This window comes from Papilio xuthus, unplaced genomic scaffold (genome assembly GCF_000836235.2).
Source record: "Papilio xuthus unplaced genomic scaffold, Pxut_1.1 DF827777.1, whole genome shotgun sequence".
Classification (NCBI taxonomy): domain Eukaryota; kingdom Metazoa; phylum Arthropoda; class Insecta; order Lepidoptera; family Papilionidae; genus Papilio; species Papilio xuthus.
In genome coordinates this window covers 1,801,274-1,818,840 of record NW_013530872.1, presented here as the reverse complement: position 1 = coordinate 1,818,840, position 17,567 = coordinate 1,801,274, and the positions used below count along the sequence as shown (strand labels likewise).

Below are 17,567 nucleotides of genomic sequence, written 5' to 3'. Positions count from 1 at the left end.
CGTTTCGCGCAATATATGAGACATTGCGGACATTTATATTGTTGTGTAAAAATTACTTTTTCTTTGACTTTTTTGAACTAAATTGCGAAAATCTGCTATAATACTTAATAACAACTTATAGGTATTTATTCGTCGACAAACGCTGTTATTTTATACTCGTCTCTACAATCGGTTAATTAAATGTTTCTCTTGTCATTTACAGGCAATTACTTCATTTCTGTTTTAGAACTACAGTCAAAATTAAAAACTTAATAAGTAGCCTATGTGTTCTTCCAGGCTATGATCTACGTCTTTGCCTAATTTCATCAATTTCTGTTGAGCCGTTCCGGAGATACCTTCAACCAAACATCCATCCATCGATACATATAAATTTTCGCATTTATAATATTAGTAAGATGTAAGATTGTCGTTTAGTTACAAGAGTTTATGGTAAAAATAAAGAGTGAATCGAACAGTGTGCATTATCGATGTAGATGTATTAAGATTTATGATTGGTGATAGTTGAGTTGAGAGTAAGTGAGGCGAGGCGGAGGGGCGATAGAGCGACTCTTCCGCCGCCGTCCCGTGCCATCGAGCCAACCGCCTTTACAAGCTCCATTGAATGCATGCTCTTATAACTAAACGTGTGAAAATATATCAATTTACTAAACGTGATAACATTAAATATTTGCTATTAAAAACCAAAAAATACATACTTTGGCTCTACAGTGTATAAGGTATATATTTCTCGAACGAAAAAAGTCGTACTATTGTAGTTCGTAGCGCAGTCAGTGGGAGCGATGCGGGGTGCGCGGTGCGCGGGGTGCACTGACAAAATAATAATAACTCGCAGCGATTACGAACGAGTCATCGACCTTCGAAAAATCTGACCTGCGCCGTCCGCGGCAAGGTTGCGCGCACGACATCGCACCGCAAACACGATACTAATATTTTAAGTATTATTAAAATTAGACGGTTTTAATCTATTCATATTATAAAAATAAACGTAATACTTAATCATAACTATTATTATAATTAATTAATAATGGAAATTTCCGAGTAAAAAACCAAAGAGTATTTTCTGAAGGTACAATAAAACGCGGGAAATTCAATTTTCGAATGTTTACCAGACAATAATGACCGGTTCAAAAAGAATCAAGTTTTTGTGACATTCGTTGACCTTTGCGTCGTCTCATAGCGTTCGATTCGTAAAAGACTCGTTTTTCTTGAAAACAGGTGGGGATAAGGTCATCCATATAGGAACACGCGAGGAAGGTAAGCCGGTACATTCGTAACTTTCGCGATATTTGCGTCGCTTAACCGTATGATAAATCTTAATTGGAATTTAAAAGACTTATTTATAAACCAAAACAAAAGAACATCTCTTAAATACGAATAGAAATTAGAAATCTGATTTAAGGAGTTTGCTGTTGTGTTTTACAGCTCTTATAGTGTCTGCAATTTTACATTTCTTCGTATTTTGCTTGCTTTTATTTTGGGTTGAATGACTGTTATATTAAGTTTTATTTAAAATTTGTTTTGTTAAACAGCGATATCTTGTATGAACGATAAAAGTAATTACTTTTTATCGCGTAACACACTGACCATCCCCAATGTTGAAATAAAACAATTATGAAATTAAGCAGACTATTCAACTTTATTTTCCTTTCCCTTGTTAACTTCTATGACCTGTCTTTTATTTAATCAATTATTGAGCCAAGTCTTTACATTTCATTAGTGAAGTGAACGAATACTTTTGTTTTTAGTACTATGTAATGCAATTGTATGTATTTTAAGATAAATAATGGGGTCACAAGACTATCATCCTTTATTCTGACTAACTATAAACTACCACAAAATATTAAGATGCTTACAATACCTATGGATCCACATAGTTAACTCAAAAACCGCATGTTGATAATTGTTCCCTTTGGAATAAAAAAATTGTACTAGCCCCTCTTGATCTAGACGAGTCTTTCCCAAAGTGGGCGATAACGCCCCCTTGTGGGCGCTGCAGGTCTCAAGTTGCGGGTTATAGTAAAAGTTTCGTTTAGAATTCTCCGTTAACATACTTATATAGGTCACAATAATTAACTAATTTAATTTGAAGTTATAGTGGTTTTTTAAATATGTGAAAATATGGGGACGCTAAAAATATATTTATTCTCAAAGTGGGCAGTAAACAAAATAAGTTTGGGAACCACCGATCTAGACTATTATTTACTGTCACATCTTTTACGAGTCATTCATGTTATCCTAAAATGTTTCTTTGTATCTTGTAGGTTTCCACCTACAAAATAAAATTGTCATATCTGACTTTTGATTAGGAAATAAGTGGGACGACAAATTATTTTTGTACAGGTGTAAACCCAGGGTTAGTGTCAACGATCTAAGTAAAATCATCGCAACGGTTTGCGATCACACTACCAATTTACCTGTTTAAACATATGAACGAAACTCCTTGGCTCACGATACGCTATAAGTATTACGAGTATACTATTGTTTTGTTATAATTGTACTAGCTGTCGGCTGTGACTCCGTCCGCGCGGAATTAAAAAAAACGTAATTGTTCTTTCATATTATGTTCTATATGTATACCAAATTTCATCGAACTTCAAACAAACATCAATCTATTCATCTAAACATTCGCATTTATACTATTAATAAGATATCTCATTCGAAATTCCACACATAGCAGCCATATTGTTAAATCATATTTTCATAGGATATGGTATTTCTTGAGTTATATTAAATACAATAAACTTTACATTTAAAAAGAATCTAGACTTTTATAGGTATTGGACTATAAAAAGTTAAATCAAGCGTCTATACAAAATTAACTTCAACTGAAAGACTAAAATGCATAATTTAAAGCTCGAGCGCATTTGATGACCTACTTACGTAACAACGAGGATCGCGTTATAAATAAATTTAGCTTACGATTGATTTAAACTTTGATACTTATACTGATAAATAAAGCTTACATATCTTTGTAGATGTCGGATATATAGTTTAAGTCTAATTCTAAGTGTAAAGGAAATTAAAGAGTACTATCGGCATTCAAGTGTATTGTACGGTGTGAGATGAATGGCTCATTTACAATGATTAGGTCATCAATTCCACACACACGCACACATACACTGAAATGATGTTTTAATGAACAATAGTGTTTTGAAAGGTCGCGGAGTATACGATTTATGATAGATCGAAATGATAAAGTATTCTTTAAAACGTGGTTAATTTGTTTTTCAATAGTTATATCGTTTATTGACCACTGAAGTAGTGATGTCCGAACATTTGATTAACAAATAGATTATGGAAGTTAGTAAGAACTTTATAGTCATATATAAGTTAACATTTAAAGGTTTTTAAATAGCACTTGAGAAATGTGTTATGACACACGTGATTTTTTTCAATTGTCATAAGACTCTTGTGATCAGTTGTATCAATGTGGTCAGCAGCGACGTTGTAGGACAGATATCCATAGTGGTTTTATTTTGGTGACGTGGTCGTGTCGAAGTCGACTACGGACTGTCGAACAAGAGGTCGGCGAGGTGAACACCCCACCAAGGAGAACCGTTGACCCCTTCGATCACATCCGTGTATGCGCCGCGCCGACTTGAGGCGCTACGGGGAACTATTTGCGCACACAATATCCTTGCGAACGTTACGACCTCTTTTGATTTATTTTCTTGTTTTAATGAAGTGGTTTTTGTTTTTTTGCCATTATTAGTGGCCTTTGTTTTTAAAGTGAATTAAATAGATTTTCAGCTTTATTTGAGCATAGGCTTCCACGTCTCATATGTTTGCACATTCCACGTCTGTTTGTCCATTTTTTCCAGTTAAAAATTACTTTTAAAAGGCTCAGCTGTTACTTCCAACAGCAATTAATATATCACCATCCGCTATGGCTTGTTGGAGGCAAATTGACAAGGCAACGTGGTTAAGTGAGGCAGCGATCGGAAATACACAAGATACCGTTTACGGCCGTTAGAGGGAGCTCTCAATGTATCTTTCCGGGAGTGATGACTGGGACATGACTGCTTTTATTACACTTCCTCGTAAAGTTATTTAAGTTTGTGTTCCTTTATATGCATAAAATCAGTATAGATACGTATTATTCAAAAAAAAAACATTTGTTTAATTGTTCCGCAATAAATAGAAATGGCACTAAGCGATTTACAAATTCTTTTATGCTACTTAACAAATATAAAAAATTACACAAGAAAAGTATAATTAATTAACAAGTTTTATTGATATGTCCCGACAGTAATCAACCATTTATAATTTTAAAAAAATATTTATTTACAATGTAGTGAATTATTCCACTGAATTTTTTCCCGCCAATTGAATTGAAAGTACGATGTTAATACAAAAACAACAAGTTATGGACATTTCCAGTACAAGTTTAAAGTGAATGTTTGGACGTTTTAACATTGTCTCGGACGTTGGAGACACGTTTTTACATCGTACAATGACATCGTTTTGTTTAATTATGATTCTCTTTTGCTGGGTTTTTGGTAACATTTAAAAGAATGCATTAAATTTCATTTATAATTGTATAAATAATCCAGACACCATTACAATATTGTAAAAGTGAGTTGCAATGTTAAAACACTTTACACTTAAAGACAAAATAATTAAGGTCTCTATTTGAAATTCGTATTGGATCCAAGTTGTAAAGTAGATGTTGCAAGAGACTGCATTGGTTTTCGCAAAAGACAACATGAAATATGCATGTTTCACACGAGATCAGAAAAGTAAGACTGAGTAACATTATTGCACCTGTTACGAACACATCGCTTCTGTTTTAATAGTAAGCGTACTCTCAAACTGAACTGTCCACTGCTCTAGCTCACTTTTCTGCCCTCGTGTGAAATTATAATACTAACAAGTGAACTGATGCGTAAGTGTTAATAAACCTCAGTCTTAAACAGATATTGCATCGAACAAACATACAGACTCGCTTACGTAAGCCAAGGCTGCGCACCGACCTTGCCAGCAATATCTCCTCAGTTTTTTCTTCAAATAAGTTAATTTACTAGCCTATTACGTACTAATTATTCTATTTACGTTAACTTCCTTATTTTAAGGACATTCAACAATACTTACACACTTCCTTTTGTTTCCCACTAAAGACAGTTTGTGGTTTTTATCGCATTTTTCCTTGAGTATTTGTATGTATCGTAAAGAAGAGATTTTTACTTTAACAAATGAAATCATTTGTTCGAATAAAAATCAAAAGCTGTGTTTGTTATGATCTGTCGTTGTCATGCAAAGTTGAAGTTACATATACATCGGCTTATTATTAAATATTATTTAATTAATATTAAATGAGGAACAGATTAAAAATTTAGTTTGTCTACATGCTGCAACTGAGTGTACGAGTAAACGATGCAACGGCTATTTCCTATGCGATAGGGGAGAAAGTAAAGTGCATTCCTCCTGAGTGCACTCTATGTAATGCAAGTCGGGGACTGAAGAGTTGTCTTTAATATTTCAATACAATGCCGTGTTATGAATATAAAGAGTTGTCTTCATGTAGACGGCGGAAAATGTAAACAAATAATTTTACTAAACATTGTGTGTACTTGAAATTAAATATTAATATTTTAATTTCCTGTGCTTTTTCTTCATTCCTCAGTTTTTATTAAACATGTTGATAAATATTGAAGTTTACACGGAAACAAAAAGCAAAAATTTTGGTTATTTGTATCAAAGCGGGGATGAAAAGGGAATTCCTTTGTGGAGTAGATTTATTTACAAAGTGACCATCTCGGCTCGTTCGAATTGATTACAAACAGCGTGAAAAAAGCATTTGTGCGAGATAACTGGCGGACACGAGGACAAAAAAATCATGAAGAAACTTTCGACTATTTTCGGCTCGGCTGTGTTACGAAACGTTTTGCGAAAGCGGCCGTTGCGCCACGCGAACGACGACGCGCTTTTTGACAACCGCTTGAATCTCTCGATGCCATCAAAACATGTACCGCGAGACTCGTTAATTAACATCGTTTATCGATCGATTCGAGTTTAGGGCAATTAAAACGAGAATCGATTAAATTGTTCGTCCCTCGAGCGTTTAATAAGGTAGACTCGTTTGTTGAAACGACGTAAAGTAAGATACGTGGCCCAATTTCTGTTCCGATTTAACGGTGGCGACGACTGCGGGTGGTCCTTATAGCGACATGCAAAAGTTTATGTAGGCGCAGAATATAAGGTAACGAGAAGGTTCGATGGACAAGTAACCGAGTGCAGTACCTCGGTGTAAACTAGATGGAGGTGGCGGTGAGCTACATGACTCGCCCGGCAACCGGTCCCGCGGAGGGCGGTGGAGGGCGGCGGAGGGGCCCAGACGGAGGGACGTCATCGACCTGCGCCCCCGCGCCAGCCGCGCGCCCTCCGCCGCCGCTCGCGCGAACCGTAACTTCATTGTATTGCACCGCGAATCGAATTCGGTGTAGCGGAGACGTTTTTGCTAACCGACCGCCTGTAAAGTCGATTAAACGGCTTTTAGAGTGGGTGGTAATGGGAAAAGACTAGAGGGGTGAAAACCCTATATAGAATTGATTAGCGTGCGAAATTTCTAGACGGCAACGTCACGAAGTAAATATTGTAAATTCATGACAAAAGTTTTGTTAACGGTCTCGCAGAACTGGGGGGGTTAAGGAGGTCGGGCGAGACAAGTGAACATTTCGGTCGTCTGCAGAGTGTCGTGTCGCTGCGGAGTCGACCCACTGGGTCAAGTTCATTATTTAATGGCGACGTCATATCGGTGGGGCGTGTTTTTATAAAATCCATTTTATGTCCCCGCTTACCTGCTTTGTACAATGTTGCTTCGCTTGGTGATTCATTGTGTTGAATCGTCTATTTGCTTTCTGAAGAATTTCGTGAATGTTTATGAAATATGATTGTTGATGAATTATTTCGTTGTATTGTACACAATTTGACATGTCAGAAGGTTGATGTTAAGTAAATAAAAAGCTACTTTCTAGGAAGTAAAAGAAATTTGTGAAGTGCTCATTCCTCGAAACCTGCACTGCAGTGCTATACATTATTTCTGATACGATCTCTGAAAGCAACTTCATAATGCCTAACAAGTATAAAAACGAGCCAGTATCAAGTTAAAAGTTAAGTTTATCATAATGTTTTTGTATACATAGATATTTCCTCGAATCAATATCACAAGCGGGCGACAGAGGTGGTTCGGCCAACGCAAAAAATAAACCAAGGTGAGTGCAAGTGTCACTGGCTTCTAACACGTAGGCGTAGAGCGTAGACGAACGACTCAACACGTCACTGATAAATTTGTCTATATATTTATTTAATGTAACACTAATACCCACTTTTATTTACCATCTTATCTACGTATCGTAATTATACGTAAATCTACGTATCGGTTATGTAGGAAAGGTAAAGGTAAGGTAAGGTGTCTCACAAAAAATATGAATACGGGCCGCAGGTTAGAAACCCCTGGTTAAAAGGGTCGATCCCACTGACACGTGCATTTGAGTCTTTTGTAACAGTTTTTTTTAATCCTCCCTGAAAGCGAGGTCATAACTTTATTGTAGACACATTTCCGGAGAATCATTCGTCGGTTTACATTTTTTTTTCTTTACTTCTTTTAGGAACGTATTTGAGGGCAAGTTTGAATTGGAAGCGATAATCGTAACTTTTGCGATATACCGATAAGGTTCTTTTTATTATCTATACATATTTAAGTAAGCCTATTGGATTCAAAAACTAAGGACAATTGGTTTAATACAGGTGTCATCAACCTTTTTAAATAAAGTTTAATACATTTACGGACATAAAATAATGTAGGTACAACATTTTATTGAGTTTCTTAATTTAATTCTGAATACTGTTTAATAATAAAGTAATAATATGTAGTACATAAACTATTTAAAAATAAGTATACGAGACTGATAGGCGGAACGTTGATATTTCGAACTCATGACCTCCTTATTTAATAGATCATGGTTAAACATATTTACATTGCTCATTCGTTGTAATAAACACCTAAATGTCGTTCTTATCTTTACTACTTAAAATGAACGAAAAAAATTACCAATTTTACCACCGAAAATACTCAAATGTGTTTTATGTTCTGTAGCCTAAACGGTTAAAAACTTAATCTGGTCGAGTATAAATCGAATGTGTGGATTGACCTGAAGTCAGTATAAATAGGCTAGTTTCAAAAACTTGACGACAGAAATGTCATTGTGTTGCGAAACTCGTTCCAACTGATATTGTTTAAATTCAAATAAAGCAAGAAAATTGAAGCGAGCGTATTCATTACATTGCGATGAATATTCAGACAATTTGAAGGTCGGCCGATGTCCTCAAGTTACACTAATTGATTAAAAGTAATCGATACTTACTTGTACGATGTTTTTAATGTGACCTCTTTCCGCTGACTGTCTGAAACAAAAAATAATAATTGTATAATTTAATTGAATCCACGTGTTTGTTGACGACTACTTATTTCATACAAAGTTCAAAACACTCAAATAATCACACATAACTTTTCATTATTGGTTTCAGCCATGCGTGGCTAAACTTGTCTTAATTTCTAGTCTTGATTATTGATTGATCCACTAGTATTCATGTACTGGACTTGATCGCGGAATATTCTACAAATAATTGAACCACAAAATTGTTTTATTTTAAATAAAAACATGTATTGTTTATCGTCGCAGACTTTTAGGTTACTTTAAGAGGCAGTATCGGGCATCTGTCTAGCTGTATAATTAAAAATTATAATAATTTGTCATGTTTGTCCAAACAATCTATAGGAAGTTATGGTAAAAAGTAAAAACAACGGTTAAGGATTTAAATAAACTTTTATATAATATCCTTTTTATAATAAACACTATGGAGGTATATGTCCGATCCTTAGCACAGCTCAGAGCAAAAGCAGAAGTGATAATGATAAAAATTTCAGGGTGTTGGGCGTTTTTATCCTAGACCATAAACAATCTTTTATCATAAACAATAGAACAGTCATAGATTAATTTTTGTATAGATTGTAAATTTCAACACAATTCTATATCACTAAATATAGACGCATTACCTACTTGCTGTAATAACGCGAAAAAATGTGTTTGTCGGTTAGACAATGTTAATCAATATGTCCGGAGACAGCAGACTGCACCTGTGCAAAGTGCACTCGAATGAAAATAGTAGGCTAGTGACGTCACGCGGTAATGAAAGTGTTGAAATATTAACGTAACCCATTTGTATAGAGTTTATGAATACCAGCGCGGAGTCGAAGCGCACTGAATGGAGGTAATGATGACAGTTAACCCTTTTTCCATCGCGTCTAAATAATATTATTTTATACTCTGTTTCAATGCCACAGAGCAAAAAATTAAACATACGTTTCTTTAGGCTAATTGAGATATGTAGATTAGCATTAAATATTACCAACATAACGTGAATGAAACTTACTACCTACTTACTTAAATAATCTTAATAATCAGAAAGCCGTAAAAATCCACACAACTATTTTTAGAACTTTAAAAGTATACTTATTTCTTAAGGAAAATGTTTACCTATAGTTAACCCGATAATAATTCCGTTGTGTAACAAAAACTTTGCCAGTGTTCCCCAATTGTTTTAATACCGAGAAAGCTTTTAATAATTCTTCAAGTCAATAACTGTTCAATAGATCTCTAAGTACGCATTACGTCAACGTTTTATTTTTGTCATGGAAAACTTTCTTATTGTTTTTTTATAAAAATAGTCATTTCAATATTATTGGATAATTGCACAATTGAAAAGTTATATAATAAACCAATATAAAGTTATATAAAGATACATAATTATAATGTGTTTTAAATAAATATTGCGCTATGAAAAATAAGATGATAGTTTCGATGTTCTGCGGGAGTTTCCTTGCAGGAACGTAAACGAGACGACTGCCGGCTAATTGAAGAGGCTTACTGGAGTACGACTCGCTTCCTTTTCTTTATTATGCACTGTTTGTATTTATATAAAAAGATAAACGTATGAAAAATCTAAACTTGCAAATGTCATGTCATTCTTTTTAAATACTGTACAGGCTTACGGCCAGTGGAAACGCTAAGGGTTTAAATTAATGTATAGTCAGTACTAAATACATTCTCAAGTCATGCATATTGTAGACATAATGAATTGTTTTCTGTCGTCCATAGATGTTTATATTTAACCAAATTATTTGCTTCTAATATCGTTTAACATTGTCTTGTAGCGATTGGACTTTAGCTAGTGACGTCACACGTTCCGATGCCGAGGCGCAACAATAGGCACGCCAATTCGTCAATAAGCGCGGCAAAACGGCGCGCACGACATGGCCGCTGCCAAGATGGCGGACGGTGAAAGTGGACGATGGCTCGGTGGCCGATCGCATACCGTTTTATTCGGTGTATCTAAATGCGCAATCCACACCTCTACATAACTACCACATATGTAACTTAGTTGGTGGCTTGGTATTACTTTCGTTTCTTTATTTAGTATGCGCACAGACTGAACCGGCATGATGCGAAGTTTACGCAATACGAATTCCTCGGCATGTACTTGTTTTACAAGGTATAAAGTAAATATTTAGATTTGTTATATACATGTATTTCTCTATTTATATTGTTATTTTAACGTTGTAAAATCACATTTAAATGTAAAGACCTCAATAAAAATACAAAAATTCATGAACCTGCCTCAGGCGCATACTCTATCTTGTTGCTCTTTGGCTGTTCGATTTTCCAAGCACTATAATTTAACTACTAAATTCCAACAATTATGGCGGAATTATTTATTACTTATCTCTTTTTGCTGAATTGTAAAAATGGCGAAATATAATTCAATGTCAATATTTGTTGCCAGTTAAAATGTATTCGAAATTCAAATTGTGTACTAGTGACATTGGCGGCTAACAATTGAGGTCAGTCGGCCGGTCTCTTGGACGTATCCGGAAGCCGTTACGAAATGTTCTTAAATTCGCCTCTTTACAAACTTGAGGATAATTACGTTTTTAAGCAACTAAATCTACTTCCTTATAACCTTTAACGTTATCTTGAATAGTGAATTAATCTAAGAGGTATCAACTATTTATAATAAATTAAATAAAGATTATTATTATATTTCCTGTTTATTACTTGCTGAGTCAAGCTCTAAGCATGCGATCTTCATGAAGTAATTGTAATCATATTGTCAGTTTTTAAATAATCAAAGATTAACAAAGTTTTTACAAAGTCTTTGTTCTGTTCTGTCCATTGCGATAGACTGACAGACTGATCATAAGAAGGAGTATAGTTTAAAAGCTATACTTGTGACTGAAATAAAATATTACGGAGTACTTATCCTGATAAGAATAGAGTAAATAAGTATATATATATCGTAATTAAAAAAGCACAACAATGAAGAAAATCGATAAGTGAGATTTATTTATATTCGTAGCATTGAAAGTCCGGAGTTCATAATGAGAACTGGGACATATGAGAATCACAATTAGTATGACGATCCTATTTACGGTATAGGCTGAGTCACATAAAAATATTTATCAAAGCAAAAAAGAGCGCCACATGGGACGGCCCGTTGAGATGCACAAGTCCGAACCAACCTTTCTAGAAGTGAATCATATCTGGGCACTGTAGTCAATATAAATATTTCCACAATGCAAGACGTAAATTCGTAGGTTTCCACTGTAATTACACTTGTATCGACTCCTATTGTCATTTCTCACATTCTCTTTGATAAGAAAGAGACAACAAATGCCTTGCCAGTGAAAACCCACATTAATTATCTGAACGAATACGAAAATAAATGACACATAATTGTTATAAACAAAAGTGAACATACACGTGCAGAGTATAATTACCATAAAGAAAACAATAAATAATACAATATCGTTTAATAATTTATGAGTTGAAATCTGTAGACATAACAAAACTCTCTACCGCGTTGACGTAATATACCAATTTAAATTTAGTTTAAATGTTAATAAAGATTACATTAGTTAGCAAAACATAAACCAGGCCCACAAACACTTAGTGTTTCATACAGATTTCGAAACTTGTTATAACTACTGTAAAGTCTCTTTTCCGCTCTCAAAAACCCCAACCATTTAAAGAATTCCGTTTATTTCGAACAAAATATGTATGACATTTCTATAAATTGTTTTTCTGTTCATCCGACTATAGAAACAATAAGGATTATTTATCTAGAAAGATTTTGTCAGTACTTGAGGTAGAAAATTAGATAAAGATAGATTCATAGCAATGTACATAATCATAGTAATCTTGGCCGTTAACCGTAGAGCCGTTCAGAGCCTACTCAAATATCGATATTCATTTAATCGATGTTACTCTATGGTTTTAATACATTAAAATATCGATATCGTTGTGCGGTCTGAGTCTACATTCAACATTTTCAAGGCTATACTGGAAATATAGCTCGTCGAACAAAAAGAAGTTATTTCACATTATTTATAGTTTCTTTTATATTTAATTAATTATTTATTTTACTACCTAAATTATGTTATTGCATGAATTTTACACGTTATTCGAATCATTCCATAAACATGAAAAAGTATGAACGAAATCCCGCAAATCTTTAAACTACGTCAACACCAGCACATCTAACCTTGTAGCATGTAGTTAAATTGGCAAGGATGTGACGTCACTTGACAATAGCGGATGAAGCGACAACGTTCTAAAGTTTCCTTCTATATATCCACAATTGCTTTTTAATTGATCACAATCAAGTTCCCAGGTTATTGGCCTTTGATGTAACCTTGGCGACGAGGTGTTATATTACAAAATTATTAAAGTAGGTATAAAATGTCATACTTTTTGAGGATTTTCTGCAGTAAATAAGTTTATAATTGAAGCTTATTATCGAAATGCATACTTTTTTTCTAAATAATAAATACATAGTTCAATTACATAAAGAATATCCTATTCTTTTAAAAACACAGTTATTTATTTATGTGTATTTGCTAATTTAATGACAAATATGAGATTAAACTTTTAAACAGCTGTTTCGATGTAAGATAATTTTTCGCTCACTTGGATACAAACATAGCAACGTCCACTTTAAAACAAATAACATTAATATTCTAAAATAAGTACTTTTCAATGTATACATTGAGTGAATTAAATCAAAACGTGCCTTTTTAAATGTATTGTGTTAAATATACATACATCGAAGCGATTTGTTTCGCCAAATACGTGAACAGATAATTAAATTGAAGGTGACAGTAGCTCGCGACGTATGACTTTGTGCATGTGGCTGAATCTACGCGGTCATTGCCTGCTTGATAAAATATGGCGACGACATTCACCGATTACATTTTTGTATGTCTTTTATGTTCCGAATAGTTTTTCTTTTCCTATTTTTATTCAAACAAATTGATAGATTTATTTTGAATCTAATTCAGTCAGATCGTACCAATTTACGGATATAGAAAAATACTTTCTGGAATAAATAAAATAGATAAGGGAGATTAAACAGTAATTGCCCACTTTAACAAAACTCTTTTCTATTATTTCATTTGCGATTTATATATTCAAAATTTATCCGATCAACATTGAAAAATATTATTCAACGATAATGACGTTGAGAAAATATAAATCGTATTAACTTTATGTATAATGTTATTGTTAATAAGAAATGCATGACGGAAGATTACAAAAATACAATTTCAGTTAGCGGAATGGAATCATTGTTATTATTATAATTCCACTCTTTTTCGCGAGTCAAAATATTTATTGAGGATAATACGCATCTTGCTTACAGCTTGAGTAGATAAACCTAAATGTATGCGTTTTTTATGATAAAAAATTATCAATTCGTCCATTTTAGTTTATCGAATTACTAAAAGGATTAAAAAACTAGTCCGATAACCCTTCGACCTCGCGTCGCACAGGATGATAAGTGCGTAGAGACAAAGTCGCGGCCACCGACCCCGGCTATCAGCTGACGACATCGCTCCGACTGAGGGAAATTATCTTTCACGCCATATTTCGGTCATTCACTACTGTCACCCTTTCTTCGTTTCACATATTTAGAACAAAATTGAATGCATTCAAAACACACTCTACCGACGGATCTACGAATCTATGATTGTGATTGAGGTAGGGGCCTTAAAAACCTCGTGCTGCTACAAAAATCAAAATCACTTAATAACAACGTTGTTACCATTGTAATATTTTCTTTTTATCGTATTCCCACGCAAGTTTGTGTTCCGAAATTAAAAGAATCGCAAAGAAATAATATAACATCGTAATGCAAGAATGATTCAGAAAATCTTCCGCTCATTAATTCATTTTGGGTGTCTGACCCGATTTTTATTCTGAGATTCTTCGAAATATAAAGTCGGTGGGGGATCGACGAAATGCACACCGATGCTTTGTACAATATCATTCACACTTCAATACAGTCAGCGCTTTAGGTCACGTAGGTTTCTTTTATAATTAACATACAGAGTATACATTACCGAGGTATTGTTATAATTAACGAACTATTTTGTTGCTAATTACTTTAAAATTCTGAAGTTAAGTGAATCCACGACATGTTCCTTTTGTTTGTGTCGCTCAAATGTCAAATATTAATTGTATCATATCATTTCATTTATTATATAAAAAAATATATTTACAAGCCAACCCGCAAGAGAAAGCTTCCTTCAGCTGACTTCAGAACCCAATGCCAGCGCCAACTAAGTCCAAAGAATTATAATTATCACGAAACTCACGTAAACACACATAAAATCTGAAGATAACACAAATTTAAAATCCGCCGAAACACTTTACTATAACTTCAATACTTGCACAAATCGTAAAAAAGTATGTTTATTTATCCGTTATCTCTGCTTTTGCCAAACTTTCAGGCCAAGAGAGTCGCCAGCGCAGGTACGATACGTCTCTACGTCTCTACAACGCGAACGCAACACACTAGCACGGCGACCTACTTGTGAACCCCGCACCCCGCCCTCGCCGCGTCCCGCTAGCCCGTCACCGACACCACGCATCGCATCGCTAAATATAGATGAAATGTTGTGAAAGCTATAAACCATATTCTAATAGGTATACCTACGTGTAAATATACATATTACATAATTACCACCAGTACCAGCACCAGCTGTAAATGTTGTTGATTCAAATTCTAGCTTGGTAAAATGGCATAAAATTAAATCGATCGTATCCTTTTACACTGTGTGACCAGATTCAAATTGAACTTTAGTTACTAGTCTATATATTTTTTGTCATACATACCAACATAATAAATATTGACGTTTAGGATATTTCTATCGAGAGATACTTATCATCTCTGTAACTATGGTTGTACAAATAACATTGGCATATCAATTAATTGCAACAAAAAAGATTTCAAAATAAATTAATTAGCTTGCGATTCAACAATTTTGATAATCAGAATCGCTGTAACTAATGACAACATAGGTAGATATTCGTAGATTATTTAGTCCAATAGATTTTAATTAAAAACCTTTCATTGGGATGGTAGTGCAACGAATTTTATCTTCCATTTCTGCTATCTAGCATCTTATTATCAATCTTTGATTCATCAATATTTTACAAGAGGGTTTACAATGTATATCCTCTGTTAGGTAAATGTCGAAATTTCTCAAGTGTGCACACCGTACACGACTTAAAAACCAGTCCCACGGGCCTTGAGGCACTTGGACACTTGCCACGCCCACCAAGACGCACTCGAGCGAATTTTAATGATAACTGTTAGGTTCAAATAAATGTAATTCGGAGTTCATCGTATCCCTAAAACACGGTATCGCTAAATTTTAAAGGTACTTACAATAAATCTGACGTTTTTTCTTACTCCACCAATTGTACAACGTCAGATGATTAAGGAACAACAAAGTTTCACGCTACTTCCGCGTACGTAATGCACGCTTTATCTAGATAAGTATGGCATTGAGGAATGCTAACACGGACGAGTTTTCTAATAAGTAACGCGGGCACATATGTATATATTCATGTTACTTGCTTGTTATATGCTGCAATAAACATTAAACGACGGAAGATCCCGAACACGCAACGTCAGCTAACTAACGGTACAAAAATATCGCTCAAGCGCTGGCTTACAATTCTGGGCTATTTCAACTTCATAACACCTAGTCTTAATAGCTATTAGATTTTATGAAAGCACGACACGACACCGCAATCCGGTTTTCTTCCACGTATGCGATCGCTCTCGAAACGCGCAAGAGTCGGTATTTACCTCGAGTGTCGGAGGACAACGCCGACAAACCCCGGACGGAGTGGCTACAGCGCGAGGAGCCACACACCACTCTTACTGTAACAACTAACAACACTATATATCCAGTCACAACGATCGCGGCCACGCGCTCGATCCACTTATGGGCTTAAAAGTCTGATACTTTTTCGTAAGGACACGAATAAAAGTCGGATAAGAGCGAGTACACAACGACACGTACAGCTAACCGTAATGCCTGAAGCAGACTGATGAAACAGAGCGAATTGAATCGAGGCGCGAGCGATGGCACTCGCGGGCGGCCGAGCGGAGGTCTCGTTCACTCTCACAGGGCTCACATATTTACATCTAGAGTTGGGTTGCGAGGAAAGTCGAAAGACGCCGAGGCGAGCCGAGGGAGGACCGCTAATCCCGCTATCATCGTCGCTGGCTCGCTAGTCGGCACGGCATGGCAGGCACCCGGCTCGGTACCGCGGGAGAAGATGAGCGTGAATGCAAACGTGCGTGCATCGAACGCGAATGCGATGGATTTTACTTGCCCACGACCAAGAACAATGCCAGTTGGGAAGTCAGATAAGGTGCACTCACTGAGCGATATTGCCATTCGTGAAGGAAGTCATTAGATATTACAACACAGTAAAGAGTGCATGCTAATTACCTGCTTTTATATACTACTTAAAGACTTTGAAGTGTTTCTCATTCATTCGCGCGGTATAAAGTTAATGTTTGATATTTCTTTAATACTATGCTTTTGAGTTATCGATTTGTGTTCAATTTGTAATGTTTAGTTAATTGGCAAGAGTTGTTTTAATGTACATACCATACTATTTCTAGCCTAGCAACAAGAGTGGTTTACGGCCATGACTCGGTGCATTAGGCGAATGTCACGTTTCACGTTTTCAACACGTCGTATTACTTAGCTCTGTTTATTTTTATTGCACATTTACAATGATCCATCTCGTCTAAGATCTATAATGTAACCACAACAGCATACCAATTGGTATACCTACTACAAAATTTTCTTCGTTCGTATAAAACTGCAAGATTCTATGCACTAAATACTTATGTTTGTCTATAACACAGAAAGTGGTAGTAATGGGTCGCGAGACCCATAAATAAGCAGAGTATCATGGAGGTATCAATAAAAGAACACAATAAGATTTATCAAAGACAAAGATTCTATGGACGTAAAACGTAGTGATTACTTCCTTAGTGTGCGGACATTTCGGTCCATATTATTACCGTAGGTGTTGTCATTTTACAAATTGAATCTTCGTCATTTCGCTCAAATAAAAATGAATTACCATTTGTGAGTTGTAACTCAGGGCATAAGTATATGCAGAGTATTGAAAGACAGCTCG

General features: G+C 35.1%; 1 protein-coding gene across 2 annotated transcripts in view; it reads right to left on the bottom strand.

Moving 5' to 3' along the window:
- Positions 1–16,439, bottom strand: part of LOC106115763 (uncharacterized) — a 50,136-nt gene extending 33,697 nt beyond the window's left edge. Inside the window, exons 1-2 of one of the 2 annotated variants that reach the window (XM_013309273.1) lie at positions 16,213–16,439; positions 8,364–8,403 (exon numbers count right to left, since the gene is read on the bottom strand). The gene's annotated coding sequence lies outside the window, so the exon portion shown is untranslated. Of the gene's footprint in view, positions 1–8,363; positions 8,404–14,614; positions 14,886–16,212 lie in introns of those variants that run through there. The other variant, XM_013309275.1, reaches the window with a different exon arrangement.
- Positions 16,440–17,567: the final 1,128 nt, after the last annotated feature.